General features: G+C 39.0%; 1 protein-coding gene across 2 annotated transcripts in view; it reads left to right on the top strand.

Moving 5' to 3' along the window:
- Positions 1–21,346, top strand: part of LOC125457933 (uncharacterized) — an 839,746-nt gene that overhangs the window by 802,351 nt on the left and 16,049 nt on the right. For both annotated transcript variants that reach the window (XR_009446672.1, XR_009446670.1), the window contains one exon: positions 1,533–1,606. The gene's annotated coding sequence lies outside the window, so the exon portion shown is untranslated. The remainder of the gene's footprint in view (positions 1–1,532; positions 1,607–21,346) is intronic.

The following is a 21,346-nucleotide window of genomic DNA, read 5'->3' as shown; positions in this document are numbered from 1 at the left end:
TCCTGTAGAGGAAGGAATGCGGCAGAGATAGGATAAAACAGTCAGCCTACCTAATTAAATACCCTGTCTGTCTCCTGCCTCACCTCTTCCAGGGCAAGAATGTTTTGCTTATTTCAGGTTTGTGGTCTTTGATCTATTTTTATTCCAGATTTCCAACATCTGCAGTATATTGCGTTGTTTTACATTTCAGAAGATTATACTTAAGTCTTCTATTTTATTCTTACTCACTTCCTTTAATATCCTGGGATGAAATTTGTTCCTCTGGATTTTCACTTTGTTACTATTATTTTCTTCATTACTTCATTTTACTTATGTTAATCCATGTGGGTATTTGATCCTGATTCAAATATAGCTTTTTGGCATGAGACATGCAGACCACTTCTTCTGTAAATAACAATGCAATGAAAATTTATCATGTCTGCCATTTTGTTATTTTCATTGATATTACCAGTTTACTTTTCAATTTATTAATTATTTAGTAGAAACATGATCGTTTATCAATTTGTAAGGAATTATTCCTAAATGCCCTCTTTTTCCTAACATAAATGTAAACAATGTTTGTAATGGTTTTGATAACATCTATAAATTTCTTCTTTGACTTCCTTTTGTAACTGTTATAATCAATTTTGGCACTCTTTGCTGCTTTTCATGTCTTTCCCATTCACCAGTATGAGCACTTTTTGTATTTTTGCTTATTTTTCTTTAAGTTTTACATTATCTGTTCATCCTTTAGTTGCAAACTGGTTTGTTATAACAATAAATTAGCTTTGAAATGGTCCATTCATTTTCTGACAACTCTCAGTGATCATTGCATCCGGTAAGTACTATTATTGGTATTTTCTTGGCATCTGCTCACTTTCTGCCTTACTTTCTGTAAGGGGACCTTGGCTGGAATTTATTTCTTCTAGGAGTCCATGATCACTTGGGCCAATTATTATTGCCATACACCCAATCAAATATTTCAGCACACACCAAGGATAAAACCTGAGAATTATTTGGTCCTGTGACTCAGTACCACAATTTACTCACTGATCCATTGCAGAAATTAAATACATTAAGTTATAACTAATAACATTTCGTTGTCATTCATTTAAAAGATGTGGATATCAGCGCTGAAACCAGAACTAATTACATGTCCTCAATGTCTCTTAAGAAGGTGGTGGTGAGTTTCTTTCATAAATCACTGAAGTTCAGATGAACGGACACATTGACATTGCTGTAATGAAGGGAATTGCAGGATTTAGGCACGTTGATGATGAAAGAACAATGTTGTTTTTTTCAAATCGTTGGTGTGTGACCTAAAGGGGAGTGTGGAGGTGACTTCTGCCTTTATTCTTCCATATGGTTGAGGTCAGGATCTTTGAAGGTGTTGTCAAAGAAGCCTTTGCAACTTGCTGCAATGTGTCTTGTAGATTTTGCAGTCACGATGCTCCATTCATAGAGGGACTGAACATTTAAGTTGTTGGATTGCATGGTGCTTTCTACTGGGTGGTATTGGGCTTCTTTAATGTTATTGATGTTCTATTTCCCAGGTACATTGAGAGTCTTCTATCACACTCGTGATTTATGCATTGTGGATTGAGGACAGGCTTTGAGGAGACACGACGTAAGTTACTCTCACCAAATGTACAACCTCTTTATGTTCTTGTAGTAACTGTATTTATGTGGGTAGTCCAGCTAAATTGCTTATCAATGGTAATTCCTCGATATTGAGGTGGCAATGCCATTGAATGTAAAGTGTCGGTGGAGTTGTCATTACTTGGCACTTGTGGCACATGGATACAAATACATACATATATGACTTACGAGCAAGAGAAGGCAATTCAGCTCTTAAAGCCTTCCTCCCCTTTTAAGTCTTTTTGAAATTCTTTGCTTTTTTAATGTTCTGTCCAATCTTCTAGACTGCCATTCATTTTTACACTTTTAATGGAGAGGAACAAGCACAGTAAAGAGAGGAGCAGGTGAGGCTAGGACCCCAAGACAGCCAGTCAACATTACTCAGAAGACCAAGTGAGAAAAGAAGAATGTTACATGGATTTTTGTACTAGGAAGCAGTCACACCACTTTGGATAGTTCATGGCTGATCAGAATACTGCACATTCTGGCCATTACCCAAAACACTTCTACTGCTTTTCAGTTAAAATCTACTTACTTGTGCCTTAAAAATATTCAAAGGCTCTGCTTCCATTGTTTGCTGAGCAGAATCCAAGGAATTGCAACCCTCTGTTTGAAACACTTTCATTATCTCTGTCTTAAATGAGTAACCCTTATTTTTTAAGTGACCTCTTGTTATAGCTACTCCCACAAGAGGAAACATCCTTTCTCTCTCCAGCCTCTGTAAACCCATCAGGATCTTATGTTTCAATCAAGACCCCTTTTACTCTTCTATACTTCAGCATTTGCAAGTCTAGCCAGTCTGGCTCATAAGCCGATCTGCACATGAATTTTATTTTCTACAATATCCTTTGATGTGACATCTTATTAAATATCTTTTGGGAATCAATTGCAATATATCCATGATCTCTCCTTTATTCATAAAATGAGTTATTTCTTCAAAGAACTATGATAAATTGGTTAAATGATTTCCCTTTCATAAAATCATGTTAACTGCATAATTACCTTGAATATTTCTAAGTGCACTACTATAATGTCACCAATAATAGTTTCTAACATCTTTCTTATGAAAAATATTCAGCTAACTGTCCTTAGTTTCCTGTTTTTTATCTTCCTTTATTTTGTTAAAAGGAGTTAAACGCACATTCTTCCAATCTCATGAAATCTTCTCTGAATCTTGGAAATTTTGGCATGTTAAAACTAACCAAATATCTCAATAGCCACTTCTTTTAAGATCTCAGGATAATGTTTCTTAACATTCAGGGACTTGTCAGCTCATCAAAGAGTTTTTTTTTGTACCACTTTCCTGAAAATGGTAAATTTCTTGAGTGCCTCCCTCTCTTCTATTTCCTGACTTATTACTATTTCCCGTGAGTTACTTGTATCCTCTATAATGACGACCAATACAAAATACCTTTTGAATTTATTTGCCATCTCCTTATTTTCTCTTATGGTTCTTCCTATAAGACCAGGGTACACCTTAATACAACTTTCTTTTTTAAATATCTTTATAAACTCTTGCTATCCACTTTTGTACTTGTAGCTAGCTTCCCCTTGTATTCCTCCATTACTTCCTCCCCTTTTACGTCTTTTTGAAATTCTTTGCTTTTTTAATGTTCTGTCCAATCTTCTAGACTGCCATTCATTTTTACACTTTTAATGGAGAGGAACAAGCACAGTGAAGAGAGGAGCAGGTGAGGCTAGGACCCCAAGACAGTCAGTCAACATTACTCAGAAGACCAAGTGAGAAAAAAGGAATGTTGCATTGATTTTTGTACTAGGAAGCAGTCACACCACTTTGGATAGTTTTCTGATTTGGACAGAGATAGGATGCTATGACTATGAGTTAAGCAGGTAATGAGACCCAAGGGGCAGGAATGTAGTGGTTTCAGCATCTGCAATTGTCCAATGGATTTGAGGTTCTTTCAGGCTGTTTGGATGAGAGCAGGGTGTGCGGGGTGGATGAGCCAACTGTTGATTGCACAGTGGTACTGGAGTCACTCAAGTGGGGAAAACAAGGAATGTCATCTTAGTAGTCATCATAGTAGCAGTGACGATAGCCTAATGAGGAGGATTGACAGTTTTCTGCAGCAAAGAGTGATATAGTATATTGCCTACCCTGTGCCAGGGTTTGGAACATCTGCTCAGGGCTGAAAAGGACATTGCAGCGGAACGATGTGGCATATCAAAGAGTAGGGACAATTAAGAGAAAGAGAAACAATATGGGAAATGAGGGTCAGGAAGGGGCTGAGAGAAAGAGCTTGGGAATATAAAAACAATCAAAATGGGATGTTACAAAGATAACAATAAGACAAAACTAAAGGCTCTGTATCTGAACTTGAGGCATTCAGAACAAAATAAACAAATCAATAGTAGGCATTCAAGTAAATAGGTATAATTTGATAACCATAATGGAGACCTGGCTTCTGGGTGATAAGAATTTAATTGACCGGCATAGGACATTTGAGAAAATAAGAATCTAGTTAAAAGTGAAGCTAGAATTATTAATCAAAGATGGCATTTTGTGCAATAGTTTTAGATGACCCTGTTTCAGGAGATCAGGATGTGGAATCATAGGGAAATGAAATGATTCTTAGGAGTAATGATTACTGGGCCCATAACTGTAAACATAAAGTGTACAAGAAGAAATATTGGGTCCTTGTGATAAGGAGATAGCAATAATTATGAATCACTTTAATCTATTTGTAAACTGGAAAAATCAGATGGCCTGGATGAGCAATTCATTAAATGCGTTTGACAGAGTTTCTTAGAGCAGTGACCTGTGAATTGGGCACCAATTCTATTACACCAGACTTTGAGCCACTTCTCTAATCTTATTTACCCTATGTCAATTTGCATATGGCTCAGTAATAAATCAGAGATTATTACCTTTGAGGTTCTGCTTCTTACTTCTTTGCCACTTGATATTAATTGCCACTGGGCAAGGTTAAGCAACCACAATGATAAATATCTGAAGATGTATATGCCCTTGTATAAATATAATAAAATCTTGCCAGAAAAAATTATGATTTTCATTATGCATTTGAAATGATGCATCCCCCACTTAGAGGTAGAAGGTATTGAATGTATTTAAGAGCCCAACCATAAAAACATGCTCTCCAGTATTCCATTAATGTGGTTTCATACATGTAGGCAATTTACAATTTGAGCTAATTTCATTCAGTTATACAGAGACTGCCAGATCCTGAGTTTAGATTAATCTAAGATGTAAATTGGAATTGGTAAAGTAGGCCATCTCCTATAATTTTGTCATAACCATGCTGGACTCGTACAGAGATGAAGAAAAATCTTTACCTCTACAGAATGACTTGTTAAATGGAATTGAGTTCTCCACTCTTCACCATAACATACAAGGGAAACATGCAATACAGTGTCAAGAGACACTTCACTTGAGCTGCCTACAGAAGTTTCTGAATATCAAGTGGCAGGACCAATTACTAGAAGCTGAGGTTCTCACTGGAGCTGGCATGCCAAGCACCCACACCATACTGAGGCAGCCGTGACTGAGCAGGAGTGATCTTGTAGCCCGAATGCCTGAAACTCACTTACCAAAACAAATTTCCGAGAGAAAGATTGGATTGGGAGAGTGCTGGAAGTTAAAACAAGTTCTACAAGGACACTCCAAAGGTTTACTTAGGAGTTTTTATATTGAATTTGAGCCCCAGAAGAAACTTGCCTTGGATTGCTGCACATAGTGCAATCAATTAAGATCTGGTGTGGCCTCATTCGAAACCATCAGCACATAAGAAATAGGAGCAGGACTAGGTTATCTGTCCCTTGAGCCTGCTCTGCTATTCAATCAGATCATGGTTGATCTTTCCTTGGACTTGTTTCTACTTAACTGCCTGCTCACCATAACCCTTAATTGTTCAAAAATCTGTCTATCTTTGCCTTAAAAACATTCAACAAGGTAGTCTCAACTGCTTTATTGAGCCAGGGTTTCCATATATTCACAACACTTTAGGAAAAGGCATTCCTCTTCAACTCAATCCTAAATCTACTCCCCCTCATTTTGAGGCTATGCCACCTAGTTTTAGTTTCACCCAACAGTGGAAACAACCTCCCTCTTTCAATCTTATCTATTCCCTTCAAAATTTGATACGTTTCCATTAGATTCTCCCTCATTCTTCTAAATGCCAATGAGTACAGTCACCACTGTGCACAATCTCTCTTCATAAGCCAACCCTATCAATTCCAGAATCAACCTAGTGAACCTCCTCTGCTCTCCCTGCAGTGCCAGTACATCCTTTCTCAGGTAAGGAGGCCAAAACTGCACACAGCACTCCGGGTGTGGCCTCACCAACACCCTTTCCAGCAGCATAACACAATGATGCCACCCGAAGGTTGCAGGAACAGCAACTCATATTCCGCCTGGGAACCCTGCAGCCTAATGGTATCAATGTGGACTCCCTTCCCCCACCGCATCCCTAAACCAGCCCAGTTCGTCCCCTCCCCCCACTGCACCACACAACCAGCCCAGCTCTTCCCCTCCACCCACTGCATCCCAAAACCAGTCCAACCTGTCTCTGCCTCCCTTACCTGTTCTTCCTCTCACCCATCCCTTCCTCCCACCCCCAAGCCGCACCCCCATCTACCTACTAACCTCATCCCACCTCCTTCACCTGTCCGTCTTCCCTGGACTGACCTATCCCCTCCCTACCTCCCCACCTATACTCTCACCACCTATCTTCTTTTCTCTCCATCTTCGGTCCGCCTCCCCCTCTCTCCCTATTTATTCCAGTTCCCTCACCCCATCCCCCTCTCTGATGAAGGGTCTAGGCCCGAAACGTCAGCTTTTGTGCTCCTGAGATGCTGCTTGGCCTGCTGTGTTCATCCAGCCTCACATTTTATTATCCTATGCAGCATAACCTTCTTATTTTTAAAATCTATCCCTCCAGCAATGAAGGACAATATTATTTTTGCCTTCTGAATTACCTGCTGCACCTGTAAACCAACATTTTGTGACTCATGCACCAAGCATTTTACAGAACCACAGAGAAAATGCAAGGAGAGGAAATTGTGACATAGCAACAGCTTAATCTTCTGTGTTATCCAATCGTTTTTACAGTTTTGTCTTAGTAACTGTCTATCTGAAGCAGAACAAACAGTCTGACAAACAGGGTAATCACTTAGGAAGACCAGAGCAAAGAGTAAACTTTGACTTGAATTTCTTCTAGGAATAATATTTATATTTAGTCTTCATTAAACTGACATTGATGGAGCAAGAGTTTAAGATTTGAACTTCAGAGAGCCTTCAAACAAATTGCCAGCCTGCCAGGCCATCAACAAAGGAGAAAGCAGAATAGCTACAAAAGGCTCAGCTTTGGCTCAGCTGTGCACTCCCAACTCTGGATCACTCAGTTCCAGAGTCAAGGTTTAAGTCACACTCCAAGGCTTGAGACCAAAAATCAAGTCTGGTACTTCCGTGCTCTACTGAAGGAATACTGTACTGTTGGAGGTGCAATGTCTCCGATGAGGTCTAGTGGATGGATGGACAGATGAGGTTTAGTTGACAGATGAAAAATCCTTTGTCATAATTTTGAAGAACAGCAGGAGCATTATCCTGGTTTCCCACCAATATATATCCCTCAATCGATAACACAAAATAAAACAGATTTGTCATCATATTTCTGTTTGTGGCAATTTACGAAGCACAAATTGGCTGTTCTACTTCCTACATTACAAGAATGAATATACTTCAAAAATACTTCAATGGATGTAAAGCACTTGCAGATATTCAATTGTCTTGCAGTGTGTTATATAAATTCAAGTCCTTTGTTTTACATTGAGATATTGAAACAAAATGACCAGTTGACGTCATATGAACATGGAGCAACTGAAAATTAAATTCTCTGGAACAGCATGTTATTTGAAATTCATTGAATGATAACCTGCTGTGAAAACCTTTAAAATAATTTTTAAACATTCAGTGACAGATATCGTATTTCAAAAACGATTGCTTTAATGATAAAAGAACTAGTAGCGTCGTGTTGTATATGCCATTCATCCTACAAGCAAACCAGATGTCATAACACAGTCATGAATTTGTTGTTTATAAATTATTTAGTTTTGTCTGCTTGTTGGAAGAGTATCATATGCAACAAGACCTAAATGTGTATCATTTATTAATGATTTATTTCTTGACGCATTCAACATGACAGTAAATTATGTCATTTATATTTTAATAATACTGTTAGCTGAGTTTCTATGATGTGTTGTTGGTTTTGGTTTCAAGTTTTATTGTCTATTTGTTGTTTGGATTAAAATTTGGATTAAAATATTGTGCTTGCATTTCTCAAATATATGTACATAATATTCAAAACCTTTAGTATTACAAGGGCCTTGGCCAGATCATGTCTGGAATATTGCATGCAGGTTTGAGTAGCACACCTCAGGAAGTTTATTTTGGCATTTCATGTAGAATCACAAGAATAATGCCAGAATTTAGAGAGCTAAATTATGAAAACAAATGTCACTTCAGTCTTGAAGATTAAGCAGAGATCTGAATGGGATCTTTAGATTGCCAAATAGGCTAGACCCAACAAAAATGCTTCTCGGGGAACTCAGTACAAAGGGAAACAAGAGTTAACAACATTTAAAAGGAAATTAAACATACACACACTGAATAATTTCTTTGTTTGTACATAGAGCTTAGATGTGACATCATGACCAGGATTTCATGGGGTCCTGTCCTTCACCTGGAAAGTCACAGTCAAACTCACTTCAGTCAGTTTTGAGAGACTCAAACAGATTCTACCTGCAAAAAGCAATTAACTGCCTTCTGTCACCACTTCCTGACTTTTAATGAATGAAATTCCATTCTGAAGAGTTGTTAGCTGATTGATTGAGGATTGAAGACTTTTTAGTCTTAACAATGCTACCGGGGTGATGCCACCTATGAATCTGACAGCATCCAGACAGGACTCGCAATAACGGTGGAGGCCTAGAATTCAGGTAAATGAAATTGGGGTCATTCAGGCTGGCCTTGGTGAACAAGAATGGGAGTGTCCTTTCTGATGGCAGGCAGTGCTACCAAGTGATCAGCTCTTGCCACAACGGTGTCCTTTCCATCCTCCACCAAGTTCTGAGGATGCCAGTGATTACTGCAGATGGTCTTCCCACAGGTTGAAGTGCCTACCACCTCTGGAACATACCAGCAGTAGTGGGAAGATGCCTTTGATTGTTTTAACAGGGGTCTGAATTATAAAGATGGAAAAGCTGTCTGTTCCTTTCCACACAGCTGAAGAAATGTCAGTGGTGGTGAGAGGTAGGTAATTGCTATACCTCTCATCATCACAACTGCTCTTTTACCCTCAGCTCTCAGCACTTTCATTGTAAAATCTTCGTCCATGTCATTAAACCAGACTGAGTTTTATCAATGATTTATTACCAGAATTGCACAAAACATTTGGTTTAAAAATGGAGGAGCAGATTTTACAGCGACTACCTACCTCCAGAGCATTTCTAACAATTTAGCTTTGGTTCTATGATTGACAAAAACTTCTCACCATATAACCATTGCATCTGATACCCAATTAAGGTTGGAGTGCCTCCTCCTAAAGTATCCTCTTGTGCAAGCTTAATTTCTTTCCTGCTGTCACTAATTCCACTATTTGGCACCAGTGTATAGTTAAAGTTACTGATTGATATTATTTGCTATTCGTGTATGTGTGCATAAATACCAGAAGTAGCAAAACCATTTTGCTACCTATAAGGAGTTGAGTGGGAATGTCATGACTGTTCAGTTTGATTATTATCATTTTTTTGCAGCTTCTACCTTCAATGTCCACTTGTACATTGGAAGTTGAAACTGCATTGCCATTGGAGATATCGTTTAACGCCATTTATTTTGATCATAAATACCCGTTCCAATTTACCACTGTAAACTGGCTGCCAAATTTAGGCTTGCAGATTATAAATATAAATGAGTCATCGTCTGTTAGAGCTGCCTTACTTAGAATTCTAGGTCTGCACTATGAAGTTCCAGAAGATACGTTTGAAATGGAGACAATAAGGGCTATAGATGCTGGAAGCCAGAGTCGATAGGTGTGAGGCTGGAGAAGCACAGCAGGTCAGACTGCATTCAAGGAACAGGAAAGTCAATGTGTTGGACCAAAACCCTTCATCAGAACTGTTTGAAATGCTGTGAAAGCCTATTTTAATTTAGATACCACTGTGGAATTTACTTGATTTAAGAATGATTAGGCATTGCCACAATCCACTCAATGGATTCTGTTAAAACAGACAGTCTGGCAGCAGCTGAGGACAGTGGTCATTGGCTCAGGCAAGCGGTAGAAAGGAAGTGCTGTGTGTCATCAGCTCTCATTTGACAGTTTACCCTAGGCCAATGATATCATCAATGAGGAGGAGAATGTAGGTGTGGGAGAAGGAAATCAAGTACAGAATCTTGGGGTCGCTACAGCTAAAATTTTCTATTTTCCCCCCTTGCCACTCATTTTCATCTACTATGTAAATTGTTTGGAAATGTCTTATTATGTGTGAGGAGTGCAACAGAAATGTAAAGTAACTGTGAATTGTTTCACGGACTTTGCAATACGATAGAATTCTGACTGTGAAAGCACACAAAGTTAAATCCATTGTCCAAAGAATAAAAGTAATCTTTACACTGGTATCATTATAAAAAGTCTGAACTTTGTAAATATAAAGCTGATTTTTTATAATGATACCAGTGTAAACATTACATTTATTCTTTGGACTGAGGACTTAAAAATGGCAATAGCTATCGCTTTAAAGCAGGGGACCATGGAAGAAGACATTGCAGTGTTTAAAAGAATAAATTACTGGAATTTATTGTGTGTTATATCAACAATGTTACCTTATTCAAGCAGTGAGGGAGGCTGCTAGACACTTTGGCTCCATGGGTGTGTGTCCAGGGCAGTTTGGGCCAGTGACAGACTTTTGATCGATTTCCCAACCAGAACCATTGTGTGTGTTCAGGAGTACTTTGCAGAGTAATAACTTCTTGACTGGCCCTGGCCGAGAAGCTACACCTTGGTATTTGAACAATATAGTAGAAACATTCAGCTTATGACTGTTAAGGAAAAAGCATCTATCTCTGTCTCTCCTTTGCATTTGTCCTCTGTGAGTGGAGAATCATGAGAACATTCCAAACATCTGGCAACTCTCTCTTTCTTTGTAAATTCCCTTCTTGAAAAGACAAAAGGTAAACCATTTTCCAAGGCACTGAAAGGTGAATCTTCAACCAGTGAATGGAAGGTCAAGTATCTCTGTGCCCATTAAGCTTGTGTCATCCTCAAACAGTCCAGAGGAATCGCACAGAAAATAAACTTATCAATGCCTATAATCCAGACTGGTGCCAGAACTGTGCTTCATTGATATTTTTGTTTATTCCCCACCTGTGCTATTTGTGCTTTGGCTGGTCTCTTCGTGTATTTATTTGCATGGGTACGTGACTTCTTTTTTTTAAAGTACATTAACACTTAAATTATAGAGAGTAGTAAGTTAGTAATTTGTGTTTCTTTTCTTAATGTGAAGCATATTTAACAGAGAAACTTGAATCTATTAACCAAGAATCTCAGTCTTAGTACATTACAGCAAAATGGAAATAATAATATGTATAAAAGCCCTTCCATTGGCTGTGAAGCACTTTGAGATAGCCAATGAAATACTTCTGACGTAAAGAAGAGTGATTCTAGTAATGTAAGCAACTAGCCTGATACTAGCAGCTCTAGGAATAACTGCAGCTTTAAACTTATGATTTAGGATCTTCACTTGCAGCATGCTTGATGGAATCTAGGCCACAGCTTGAGGAGCAAGGATGGTAATTGCTTGCCAGATGTGAAAAGCAGATCCGAAAACGTACGAACTGCATTATTTGATCCAAACTTTTGAATTAGAAAAGCGTAAATCTGGTTGGCTGGAATAATCTTTGCGTAGCTACAGAAGTATTTTTATGAAACCTGAATCTTCTTTCAATGGAGAGTGCACTTAATTCTTTTTTTAACAGGACAATGTTTGCTCTGATAGTCAAAAGCAACACCATCACCATAATGAAAATCTATTGAAGAGAGATAAAACTATTTTGTTTCAGTGAGCTACACTTGCCTCTTCTGGTGCTTTTGTAGATGTAGTCTGCAATAGAAAGACAGTATTATAATAAATTAAGCATAATCATAAGATGTAATCATCAATCTTCAGTAAATTTGCGATGTTAATATAGTGTTTTCACTGGGAGCATTGGAAAAGGACTGAAGAAGGGATACTTCGGAACCAGAGTTGACAAAGCAAACGTTGAGGTAATGGCACATTCATAATAACTGCTATGGCTAAGGAGTGAAGGTATTATGTCATGCTTTGTGTACTTTTATTATAACTTGTAAAAATTCCTCGACTAGTCCTATTTGTGTTTCAATGATTCACCAGGTCTTTCATCGTGTTATGTCTGCCTGAAGAAGGACAAAAAGAGAAGTAGCAGTGCAGGTGCACAGTTTCTTGAAAGTGGAGTCGCAAGTCAATAGGGTGGTGAAGAAGGCATTTGGCTCACTTGCTTTCGTTCATCAGTGTATTGAGTTTAGGAGTAGGAACATCATATTGTGGCTGTACAGGACTTTGGTGAGGCCATTTTTGGAATACTGAATGAAATTCAGATCTCCCTGAAAGATGTGTTAAACTAGAAAGGGTTCAGAAAAGATTTATACTGGTGTTGTCAGACTTCGAAGTTTTGAGCCATAGCGAGAGGCTGAATAGGCTGAGGTGTTTCCCTGGAGCATTGGAGGCTAAGGGGTCATCTTATAGATGTTTATAAAATCAGGAGGTGCACCAAAAGGGTGAATAGCCATGGCCCTTTTCCCAGGAGAGTCCAAAACTAGAGGGCATTGGTTTAAGGTGAGAGGAGAAAGATTTAAAAGGGACTTGAGGAGCAACTTTTTCACACAGACGGTGATGCATGTTTGGAACAAGCTGCCAGAGGAGGTGGTGGAGGTGGATACAATTACAATATTTAAAAGGCATCTGGACAGGTGCATGAATAGGAAGGGTTTAGAGGGATATGGGCCAAATGCTGGCAAATGGGACTAGATCATTTTGGGATATCTGATCAACATGGACAAGTTGGGCTGAATGGTCTGTTCCACGCTGTATAACTCTATAATTCTATGGCATCATGATTGTCAAAGAATTTAGCAGCCTACTACTCACTCAATCTCATTTGTATTTGGCCTCATTGTGACCCAAGGCATGCTAACACTTTACAAAGACAACAGCTGCTCTGTAATGCCGTAAGTTGGGGCCATGCACCTGTGCTCAAGCATAGAGTGCTTAGAGCTGTATATTCTACATGTCCTGCACCATACACCTCCAGCGCGTATGCTAAATTAAAAATGTCACCGAAAGATGTTGCTTTTTCGGTAACAAACAAATTGCTGACAATTTTCAAAGGGTTAATGCACATAGTACTTCACATAGAGCATGGCCAAGAACTGCCAGCTCTCATTTCCTGTTTTGTAATCTAAAAAGGTAGTGAGTTTAAGGGCACAAGTGCTTTCTGCTTGCTTGTTGGCTCGGGCTTCTCAAATTCTGTCCTGTTTGCTTAGCAATGCTCTGTTCTTTGGAAGTTGTTAGGGGTAACCACAGCAGCAGATTGCTTAATTGTTTAAACCAGGAAATCGGGTCTTTTCATTAGTTTCCATAATGCCCTAAAGAACTAATAAGCATTCTGGCTGATTAGGTTTCTGATCTTATAATTAGACATACACCTTTACCTTAATACACTTCGAATGTTTTCCTGTTAAACCGATTTTAAAAATAAATTAATTTTAAAAATAAATTAGATTTTATTTTCTTCTAAATTTAAAATCATCACTACTAATGAGCTTAAACAGAACAGAAAGATAAAAGTTGACTACATTTATGGATATTTTTAATTAATCTGTTTAGATGTATATTCATATTGGAAATATCAATAAATACGCAGCCATATTGTATGCATTTGAAAATTGCTGAAATTAGATGTACCTTATTGGAAAAATGTATAGACCATGTGGGTGGATATATGGTTGTTTAAACAAACAGCAATGCAAATAAAGGTAAATTGCTCAGTGCAAGCAGACAGTAATTTAACAACAGGTTATGCTGCATGATATTTAACATAAAGCCATTTCATGGAAGAACAAACCTAACACTTAACACCTAATACCTTACAGCTGTTTCTAATGCGCTTGAACTAATATTATTTCCTGCTTGGTTAGGTTTTAGGTCAGAGGGTAGGGACTTTAAAGTTTTATATCAAAAAGAGCAGTACACCTTTCAAACTGCTTTTTAGCATACCATTTAGCTAAAATATAACGACATGGGAGAGACATTATCTTGATGTAAAATGCTACAAGAAAACTGAGAAGGACCATGCTTCCCTATCCACAGTTCAATGAGAGATGTTATCTGTGTGACAGTTTCAGCTAGAAAGTGTTTGCTTCAGAACAAATTTACAGAAATCAGAGTCCATGTGGCTCCTTTTGTATACAGGGTGCCACAGCCAGAGAAACATTTGCAAACCTTTAGTTTTAATGGCACAGCAAGTTTAAAAAAAGATGTTGTTGTCTTTAGCCTTTGTTGTAGCTTATTATTTTGTTATTTTAACCATTCTTTTCAGGTTCCCTTCCTGCCCATGTTGATGGTGCTCCAAACAATGACTGGTATACTAACTAGGAGAAGGCAGTGTTAGTTTATGCAGTGAAAGCTTCTGGTTTGGACTGATATTGATTATAATTTTATATAGTGAAGCACAGGTCAACAAATTATTCATGTTGTAGATCACTTTATGTCTACTAAATTAGAATTCACCTTTTTAAGTCAATCATCGATTTTAAGGCAAATGTGGCAACCAAAGTACTTCTGGCAAAGTTCCACAGGTATTCTTGAAAGAAAGATCAAATAATTTGGTTTTGGCGATCTTGGCTGAGGGAAGAATGTTGACCAATGAAGCTTATGTGCTTAAGTTTATAGTGAGACTTGAGTCCACAACCTTCCGACTCAGGAAAAAGTTACTCTGCTGAGTAAGCTGACTTTTGAGAAATAAAATTCCTCTCTCCTTAAAACCACTAGATACCTTCATATTATTCCCCCCATCCCCATTCTTGATAAATGGAGTGGATTTTAAATGTTACTGCCTGGTGGTGATCAAGTGGAAGGAAGCGCTCTCCTGTTCTAGATCCTGTCCAATTTCTATTTCTGATTATTTCTATGTGAAAAACAGCAAGCAAGTTTTGCAATGGACAAAAGGCAGTAAAGACAATAAAACTAATAAACTATTGTGACTAATTTAATTACATGTAAAATAATGCAATCGTCTAAGTCAATCTTCCATCAGACATTGCCCTTGAACAGTTCAATACAGCAATATGTGAATTACTTAAACTATTTGTGACTGTAAGATATTTAAGATAAACCACCTTCAAAGTCTTTATGTCTCATTTTCGAGACATTTTTTAAAAATTCACTCATGGGGTGTGGACAGTGCTAGTTAGCCAGCATTTATTGCCCATCCCTAGTTGATTTTAAGAAGATGATTCTGAGCTACTTTCTTCAACCGTTACACTTTATGTGCTGTAGATTGATCCACAATTCCCTGAGGGAAACTATTCTAGGATCTGTCTCACTGACAGTGAAAGAAAAGTGATATGTTTCTAAGTCAGGATAATAAGTAGCTTGGAGGAGAACTTGAAGGGGGTGGTGTTCCTCTATATCTGCTGCCCTTGTCCTTTGAGATGAACATGGTTGTGGGTTTGGAAGGTTCTGTTCAAGGATCTTTGGCAAATTTCTACAGTGCATCTTGTAGATAGGACACACTGCTGCTACTAAATGTCAGTGGTGGAGGGAGTGGATGCTTGTAAAGGTAGTGCCAATCAAGAGGCCTGCTTTGTTCCTGAATGGTTTAAAGCTTCTTGAGTGTTATTAGAGCTGCACTCATCCGGGCAAGTGGGGAGCATTCCATTACACTCCTGATTTGTGCCTTGTAGATGGTGGACAGGCTCCAGGGAGTCAGGTAGTGTGTTACACACTGCAATACTCCTAGTTTCTGGAACAAAAACAAAGTTGCTGGAAAAGCCCAGCAGGCCTAGCAGTCTCTGTGAAGCAAAAAATAGAGTTAATGTTTCGGGTCTGGTGAGCCTTCCTCAGAACCTCCAGGCCCAAAAAGTTAACTCTGTTTTTTTCTTTACAAATGCTGTTGGACCTGCTGAGCTTTTCCAGCAACTTTGTTTTTGTTCCTGATTTACAGCATCCACAGTTCTTTTGGTTTTATTCCTAGTCTCCGACCTGCTCTTGTAGCCATTGTATTTATACGCTGAGTCCAGTCAAGTTTCTGATCAATGATAACCCCAAGGATGTTGACAGTAGGGGATTCACTGAAGGTAACACCATTGAATGTTAGCAGCAGGAGAGTAGGCTGTCTCTTACTGATGATGGTCATTGCCTGGCATTTGTATGGCACGAATGTTACTTGCCGCTTTTCAGCCCAAGCATCATTTGTCCAGATCTTGTCACATTTGACCATAGACTATTTCAGTATTTGAAGAGTAATAAATAGGGCTGAACATTGCACAGTCATTGGCAAACTTCTACACATTTGACCTTATGATGGATTGGAAGTTCATTGATGAAGCAGCTGAAGTCAAGTGGGCCACGGGCACTACCCTGAGAAATTCCTGCAATGATGTTATTGAGCTGATATGATTGACTTCCAACAATCACAACCATCTTCCTATGAGGCTGGTTAAGACTCTAACCAGCAGAGAGTCTTCCCCCAATTCTCATTGTTTCCAGGTTTGCTAGGGCTCCTTGAAGCCACACTCAAGTCAAGTGCAGCCTTGAAGTCAAGGTTGTCACTCTCACCTCACCACTGGAATTCAGCTCTTTTGTCCACGTCTAAGCCAAGATTGTAATGGAATCAGGAACTGAGTGGCCATGGTGCAACTCCAACTGGCTGTCACTAAGCAAGTTATTGCTGAGCAGCTGCTGCTTGGTTGCACTATTGATGATACCTTCCACCACTTTACTGATGATCAAGAGTAGATTGATGGGGCAGTAATTCGCTGAGATAGATTTGTCCTGCTTTTTTGTGTGCAGGACAAATCTTGTCAATTTGTCAGGTAGATGCCACTGTGTTGCTGTACTGGAACAGAGTGGCAAGGTTTATGGCAGGTTCTGGAGCACATATCTTCAGTACTATCGCCAGAATGTTGGCAGGGCCCATAGGCTTTGTTTTGGAGCCAGTGCCCCCAACTGTTTCTTGGTATCACATGGAGTGAATTGATTTGCCTGCAGACTGGCATCAGTAATGCTGGGGACCACTGGAGGGGGCTGAGATGGATCATCCATCCCACACATCTGGCAGAAAGTTTCTGCAAATGCTTCAGCCTTATATTTTGCACTGATGTGCTGGCCTCTTCCATCAGTGAGGATGGGGATATTTGTGGAGCCTCCTCCTCCTCCAGCAAGTTGTGTAATTGTCCACCATCATTCATGACCATTGAAAAAGTAAATTCAAATTAAACCTTTCGTGGACTTTTTGTTTGAAAGATAAATTTAGAAAAATTTTCACCTCTTTGCTTGTTGAGATACTCTATTTTTCATTAATTTGCATCTAACTGACCATGCTCTGGAATTTTTCCAGAACCAAGTGGCATTGTAGGTTGACAGGTTTTTATCTGGGTTACTTCTTCTTAGTAGGAGAATTGAATAGTTACCGTTAGGGCCAGGAGTTCCAAGACTGAGATGCCTACCTCTGTTACCCATTGCAAAATAAAATGCAATATAGATTTATTGATGGATTGAATTATCACACCCTATCAAATACACGAAAACATACTCCTTCCTTAGCTATAGAAGAAATCTGACAGAGGGACTGAAAGTTCACTTGCTGATGTGTAGATTTTCAGTTTCCTCACCTGGACAATGGTCTAGTGAAAATGGGCCATCGCTTTTGTGGAGTCCATTTGCCTTGGGATTGATGGAGCAAAAGTCGGCAGATTCCACAATGTTTGCGTAATGGTTCCAGCAGATTACCAAACAGCTATATAATTTTTTTTAGCTTCCTTTTCCAAGAAAATGATGTAAACATGCCTTGGCATTTATGTGTGAGTGAGAAACCTACCCTAATTCCATTGTTAAGAGATTTTGTGGTGCCACAAGTTTCTTTTAATTTGCAATAGCATGTAGCTTCTATTGGAGTTAAAACTTGTTGTATAGTTTCAAGTGACAAGGAGTTGTCAGTGGAGCTGCCTTTCCTTCTATACCTTTGGCTTACAGCTGCTGATCACAAGAGCCTTCATGATATATGTAACTGTATGTGCAGAGGCTAACCTCATTCTAGAAAAAAGGACAGTCTCATGTTTCTGCACTTTGTTTATTAGCTCTGGTTAGTAGATGTATGACAATCCAGGTCAGCAAAAGTACCAAACCGTAATATACTTTAGAACAGCTACATCTGAAAATAATCATCTCCTGATTTACACAAATACATTCTGAGATTTAAAGTCAGTTCCCGTTACACAACTAATTCTGGTTTGTGAAATTATGTGACAGCAGAAACAATTCACTAAATAGGGAAATGCAATGATGTTCACAAACAAAATTGTTCTTAAAGTAATTGTGATTTGTTGAAGCATCGTTCATTGTGTCACTGTGTAATTACATCTGACAATAGCCAACCTATGCACGTACCTTCAGTCTCGACTTGCTTGTTGTCTTCTACGCCTTTTCATTGACTTCTTTCACAATTATATTTTGTACTTTTATTACATAATTGTAAGCTTGGAACAGTTTTAATAGTTTACATTTGAATTCTTTGTCATATGTTTATCAATTCTCAAAGTTCTTTTGTGAGGTAAATAATTGTTTTTTCTGTATTCCACTATTTTGTAAGTCACAGACTATTGAAATTAAGAAACAGCAAAATGCTGCAGGTGCTGGCAGTCTCAAACCTGAAAACATTGGAAACACAGTATGTCATGTGTGGAGAGAGGTAGGAAGCCTGATCACTGACCTGAAATGTTAACCCTACATCCTGCTCTCCATGGATGCCAGAGACCAGCAGAATGTTTCCAGCATTTTATGATTTTACATTGATGTCTATGTTGCATGTAGTATTGCATGAACTGCTTGAAAGTGTCTGAAGATTAATGAATGATATCTTATATTGTAGCATTTCTTCTCCCCAACGTCACTTGTTCGAAATTGTATTTTAAGCTTTGGTCAAGGAGATTTCACTCTAAAGAGAAACCAGTTCCATGTTTGATACAAATAGGGACTGGGTTGTTGAGTGATGAAGAGCTACAATAGATTAAAAAATCACCAGATGCTGTAAAGATGGGAAGAAGCTATGAATGAGTGGGCATCAGTAGTAGTCTCACCAATCTATGCACAAGCTGAAGAACTTTGTCCTGCCTTGCGTTTTTAGAGCAGACACTACACTAGGTAATTTGTCATTGTTGTCGGTAGAGAACATTATGCTGAGCAGCTTGTGGATATGAATGATTAATCAAAAGCCTTTGATCATCTGACAAGGAAAGAGCTGTCGATTTTTTCTGCAATTAAAAGCACCTCAAGTCTGAAGAAAGCCAACCCATTTCCCCTCAACAACTGCTGTAAACTCTTAATCAATGAGTCAGCTACTTCATGAGTGTGAACCATACCATCTGTGCCTCTTACAAACAAGAGGACGTACCTGGAGAAGGAAGATCGAGAAGCAGCAAGGACTGATGAGCCAAATGGATCATCTCAGCCAACCCTGCAGACGGGCCATTGAACTCCCTTCCTCATTCTTCCCTCTGCCCATAACACTTTTATTTTGTGTCTGCTTATTGTCTGTCTGTCTATATGTGAATAGAGGAGTTTTATAAGGGGCCAGTAGAGTTACATATTGATGATTCATAATTATGGTGATGGTTCTTAATCATAATTATTGTTCATAAGGGGCCAAGCCATAAGGCTGTGGATCATTTTGGAGTATAATCCTGCTACTGTTGATGGCCCAAAGTGCCTCATGGATGCCCAGTCTTCAGTTGCTTGATCAGTTCAAAGTCAATTCCATTTAGTACAGTGATAGTGCTACACAACATGATGGAATATATTCTCAATGAGAAGGTGGAACGTGTCTCCACAAGGACTGTACAGTGGTCCCTCTTACCAATACTGTCATGGACAGATGAATCTGCAGTCACAAGATTAGAAAGTATGAGGTCAAATTTGTTTTTCCTTCTGTTTGGTTCCCTCACTACCTGCCACAGACCCAATCTAGCAGCTATGTCCTTCAGGACCCAATAAGCTCAACTCTTGGTGGTGGACATTGAAATTCCCCAGCCAAAGGACATTTTGCGCACTTTGCACCTCATCGTTTCCTTCAGGTATTGATCTACTTGGAGGAGTACTGGTTCGTCAGTTATGGGAGGATGGTATGTGGTAACCTTGTCTGTATTTCACCTGAAGCCATGAGACTTCATCGGGTGTAGAATCAATGTTGAGGACTCCCAGGACTCCTCCCTCTCAACTATAAACCACTGTACAGCCACCTCTGATGGGTCTGTCCTGCTAGTAGGGTAGGATGTATCCAGGGATGGTAATGGTGATTTTTGGGAATTGTCTATGATAATGCACAGCGATAATGTAATGGGAACAGTAATACAAGTTGCCCAAATAGTGTATCTACCTCAGGGCTAGAAGGCCTGGGTTGAAATCCCACTTACTCTAGATGTATTGATTTAAAAAATTGATTGATTAAAAATATCTTTAAATTATTCCATGCATATAATTATGTCAGGTTGTTGCTTGACCAGTCTATGTGACAGCTGTCCTAATTTTGGCACTGATACGTAGACGTTAATAGAGAGGAATTTGCAAGGTCAATCGGGCTGTTTCTGCTGTTGCCTTCTCTGATGCTGAGGCCAATACCTGGTGGTCTATCCAGTTTGATTTCTTGTTGAGACTCCATAGCAGTTGGTACAATTGCATGGTTTGCTAGGCCATTTCAGAGGGCAGTTGAGAGTCAACCACATCGCTGTGGGCCTGGAGTCACATGTAGGCCAGACCAGGTGAAGATTATAGGATTTTTTTCCAAGAAGAACATTAGTGAACCAGATGAGTTTTTCCCAACAATTGACAATGGTTTCAAGGTCGTCATTAGATTCTTAGTTCAAGTTTCTTTCTAGTGAATTCAAATTCTATCATCTGCATCGCAGGATTTGGGTCCCACTCCCTGCAACATTGATTGAGTTTCTGGATTAGTAATCTAGAGATAAAGCCATTAGGCTATGGCCAACCTTGCTGATGAGTGCAAATTAGCACTCGGCTGGTACCATAGAAATGAGGTATATAAATACTGAGGTGAGTAGTGGAGGATATAAGTCGTAGAGCTTATGGAGGGAAGATCTCCTGGAAAATCCCTGAAATTGACACACACCTGAATCTTGGTAAAATTCAGACTAACCAATCTCTTTGAATAGTACAAGAAGATTTCAGCTGCAAATCCAATAAGGTCTTAAAATGGACGTGGAATTCCTGATGCACAATTAACCTGCATCAATTGCTGGAGAATCAGAGATAAAAAGTGTGTAGCTGGATGAACACAGCAGGCCAAGCAGCATCTTAGGAGCACAAAAGCTGACGTTTCGGGTCTAGGCCCGAAACGTCAGCTTTGGTGCTCCTAAGATGCTGCTTGACCTGCTGTGTTCATCCAGCT

Source organism: Stegostoma tigrinum, chromosome 14 (assembly GCF_030684315.1).
Source record: "Stegostoma tigrinum isolate sSteTig4 chromosome 14, sSteTig4.hap1, whole genome shotgun sequence".
Classification (NCBI taxonomy): Eukaryota; Metazoa; Chordata; class Chondrichthyes; order Orectolobiformes; family Stegostomatidae; genus Stegostoma; species Stegostoma tigrinum.
The sequence above is the reverse complement of the archived record's forward strand: the minus strand, read 5'-3'. Positions and strand labels throughout refer to the sequence as shown.